Source organism: Bison bison, unplaced genomic scaffold (genome assembly GCF_000754665.1).
Source record: "Bison bison bison isolate TAMUID 2011002044 unplaced genomic scaffold, Bison_UMD1.0 scf7180017864297, whole genome shotgun sequence".
Lineage (NCBI taxonomy): Eukaryota > Metazoa > Chordata > Mammalia > Artiodactyla > Bovidae > Bison > Bison bison.
In genome coordinates, this window is record NW_011494869.1 from 7,463,348 (window position 1) to 7,463,671 (window position 324).

Here is a 324-nt window from a genome sequence, read left to right on the forward strand (position 1 = left end):
TTCTTTGGCGCTCAGCTTTCTTTATAGTCCTACTCTCACATCCATACATGACTACTGGAAAGACCATAGCCTTGACTAGATGGACCTTTGTTGGCAAAGGAATGTCTCTGCTTTTGAATATGGTATCTAGGTTGGTCATAACTTTTCTTCCAAGCAATAAGCACCTTTTTATTTCATGGCTGCAATCACCATCTGCAGTGATTTTGGAGCCCAGAAAAATAAAGTCTGACGCTGTTTCCACTGTTTCCCCATCTATTTCCCATGAAGTGATGGGACCGGATGCCATGATCTTCGTTTTCTGAATGTTGAGCTTTAAGCCAAATT